Genomic DNA, 3,986 nt, shown 5'->3' on the forward strand with positions numbered 1-3,986 from the left:
TACATTATGCTTAGTGAAATATCTCAGTCACAAAAGGACAAATACTGCATAGTGTCACAGTTATAAAGTGGGAGTGACATCAAAGTTGGGGAAAACTATGAGGGGATAAATAATGTATACTGTATTGAAACAGATGAGGGAGAGAACTGTCTAAAAGGAATATACCATTAGGTATTATTGTCATAAAAAGGGTCCAGAACGAAAGCTGTGTAGTGGAGAGGACTGAGGGAGGGATTTTATAACAATAAAATATCTTTTTTTTAAGTTTTCAAAGAGAAAACGGAACTTTGGGGGAGGGGTGGGCAGGGAGGAAAGTGTGCAACAATGAATGAATGGAAATACAAAATCTCTGTAAACTTTCATTAAAATAAAAAATTTAAAAAATAATCTTCAGCGAGATTTTACTAGCATGTGATATTAATGATATTATTCTAAAATTTCTACATTCTCTTGGATCACTCTTTTTTTTTTTTCAATCTTCCAGTCAGTTGGCCAAGTACCTGACTTTGAAATTTCTTTGCATAAACTCTAGTGAACTTGTCCAGGACTGCATCTGTTTGTTCAAACACCTAAATTGATATTTTATCAATTCCTGAGGCCTTATTCCATCCCTCCCACCCCCAATGGCTTCAGTGCAGCTTGAACTTCTTCCTTAATTGATTCTTGGCCATATGCTGTTTCCTAAAATGATACAGTATCAACCAATTATTTTTGATACAATGATTCCATGTGTTCCCTCCATCTTCTTATGATGCTTCCTGCATCATTCAAGATTTTGTCTATTGAATCCCTCAATGTTGCCATTCGAGGCTTGAATTTGTTTTTCAGTTCCTTTAGCTTAAGAAATGCTGAGCATTTTCTTCCCTTCTGATCTTCTAAATTTCTTTGCACATTTTGTTATACTTTATGTTCTCATGCTGCTCTTTGAAATCTTCTGTTCTTCTCTTTTCCTCCAGCATTTTGGCCTTTTACATTCTAGTGTAGTTTTCTGAGTCTCTACTGACATCTGTTTCCATCTTTTCCTTTCCCCCTGTATTTGTAATGATCTTTTGTTTTCTTTAAGGATGATATTCTTCATGTAATCCCATACTTCATGTGTTCTTTATCATTTGTATTCAAACACACCAAATATATTCTTTAGATAGTATTTAAATTCAGGTGAGATCAACTCAAGGTTGCTGAGGATTTTGTTTCTTGTGCCCTTTCTGTAATTTTTACTTCTATTTGAACTTGTACATGAGTCCGTTCCACAGTCAGTCTCTGGCTTTGTTTTGACTGCTGATATTTAGCTTTTCCAGAAATTCTTTCTACAGATGTGGTGAATTTGATTCATGTGTAGTCCATCAGGTGAGATCTATGTGTATAAACACCTTTTATGTTTTTTAAAATAAGATATTTGTAGTGAATAACTCATTAATTATACAAAATTCAATTATTCTCTCTCCAGCCTTAGTTGTGTTATTCACTCAATTGTGTTGTTCTGTGTCACCAAACATAGGTAATTCTCCAGGTGGTTTTATAGGATGTAAATGATAAATGAAGAGATTGCTCATCTTTCTCCTGTGGAACAGTTAGTGCATTTGAATTATGTGCTTTTGGGTTGGCAGAGCAACCCCATTATTAAGCCACCAAAGTCTGACACCAAATTTGTATTTCCCAACTACTGGTTTTTCTCTGTTTACAACTTTTGCATTTTAGTCACCAATTATTAATGTGTCTTGGTTGCCTGTTTGATCAATTTCAAACTGCAAAAGTTGCTAAAACTCATCTTTTTCTTGAACTTTTACTTTAATGGTTGGTGCATACAAATTTGGATATCATTTGAATTAACAAGCCTTCCCTGTATGGGTATGGATAATATCTTCAGGTGGATCTTGGTGGTTGTCTATAAACACTGCCAGCCACGTGGTGAGTGGTGTGTGTATAGAAGCCACGAGAGGAGCTTGAGGGATGTGGAGGGATTATAACCCATATTGTTGTTGCTATGTGCCATAGAGTTGCATGCGACTCATAGCGACCCTATGTACAAGAGCTCTAAACTCTGTTCTATCCTGTGCTGACGTAGCTATCTCAAATGCACTTATTCCCACCACTCCAGTCACAGAATCGATTCATCTCATCGAAGGTCTTCCTCTCCTTTGCTACCCCTCCACTCTGCCAAACATGATGTCCCTCTCCAAGGACCAGTTCCTCCTTACAACATGCCCAAAGTATGAAGCTTCAGAATCCTTGACTCCAAGGAGTAGTCTGGCTTCACCTTCTCCAGGACAAACCTGTTTGTTCTCCTAGCAGTCCATGGTATATTCAATACTCTTCTCCAGTACCACAGCTCAAAGGCATCAATTCTCCTTCTGTCACCCATATTCACTGTCCAACTCTCTGATGCATAGCACGTAATTGCAAAGACTATGCCCCGGATCAGGTGCACCTTAGTCTTCAGCCTGACGTCATTGCTCTTCAGTACTCTTGAGAGGTCCCTCACAGCTGACTTTCCCAATGCAATTTGTCTCTTGATTTCCTGGCTGCTGATACCAAGAGTGTTGACTGTGGAACCAAGTAAACTAAAACTGTTGACTATTTCAATATCTTCACCATCCATGCTGATGCTGCCAATTGGCCCAGTGATTAGAAAATCTTTGTTTTCTTGATGTTGAGCTTCAATCCATATAGGAGGCTGCAGTCCTTAACCTTCTGCAGCAAGTGCTTCAGGTCATCCTCAGTTTCAGCAAGCAGGATTGTGTCATCTGCATAACGCAGGCTGTTGATGACTCTTCCACCAATCCTGATGCCACATTCCTCCTCGTGCAGCCCAGCATCTCGGATGATCTGTTCTGCATACAGATTAAAATGGTATGGAGACAAAATACGTCCCTGACGAACCCCCTTCTTGATTTTGAACCATGTAGTGTCTCCCTGCTCTATTCTGACAACTGCCTCTTGGTCCAAGTATAGGTTTCTCATTAGCACAATCAAATGTTCTGGGATTCCCATTCTTCTCAGAGTCAGCCACAGCTTGTTGTGATCCACACCGTCAAAAGTCTTTGCATAGTCAATGAAGCACAGATAGACAATCTTCTGTAAGATCCATCTAACATTAGCTGTAATATCCCTAGTACCACGATCTCTTCAAAATCCAGCCTGCACATCTGGAAGTTCTCTGTTCACATATTGTTCCAAAAGTTTTTGGATAATTTTCAGCAGAATCTTGCTTGCATGTGATATTAATGATATTTCCACATAAACAGCAATTTCATATGATTCACCCTAATGGAGATCCCCCAAAAGTCACAGAACACTTTAAATGATAATTGCTTGACATACATAAGAAAGGAGCTCTAGTGGCCTAGTGGTAAAGGTGCTTCACTGCCAACCCAAAGGCATGCCTTTTGAAACCACTAGCTGTTCTGCAGGAGAAAGATGGACAATCTGCCTGGCGATTTACTTTTGAAAATCGGCTGGGTTGGTTCCCATTCGAGGGCACAACAATATCTAAGTGGTGTTCTCACTCTCCCCTGCACAGCCTACTGAAATTCTTGGGAATGTTTCTTAAGTAGAGCAGCTCTGAAGGCCACTATTCAGTCCAAGGACCTGGAAGTCAGGCATACAGCGTTCGTGGGCGTCAACCTTATGTGAGGAGAGGTAGAGTCCTCACTTTTGTTATTTGTGGGGTGCCAGTTGTTGCAGAGTGAATGGGATGCATTGCTGGCTAGTGGAGGGGCCAGAATTCTGGGTCAGGGCTGTATGCTATATGCTGGCCTTTAGTTTCCAGTTAGTAAAAGGCAAATACCAGTCTTCAGCAGGGGTCTATTGTAAGGATCTGCCAAGTCAATGTTTGTAAATCTCCAAGAAGCACATGGAGCACTGTATCTCCCCAAACCCTCCTCACTCTCTCCTCTTCTCTTCTCTTCTCTTCTCTTCTCTTCTCTTCTCTTCTCTTCTCTTCTCTTCTCTTCTCCTCTCCTCTCCTCTCCTCTCCTCTCCTCTCC

The sequence above is a fragment of the Elephantulus edwardii genome, unplaced genomic scaffold (assembly GCF_000299155.1).
Source record: "Elephantulus edwardii isolate Elephantulus edwardi_28Jun2011 unplaced genomic scaffold, EleEdw1.0 scaffold00376, whole genome shotgun sequence".
Classification (NCBI taxonomy): Eukaryota; Metazoa; Chordata; class Mammalia; order Macroscelidea; family Macroscelididae; genus Elephantulus; species Elephantulus edwardii.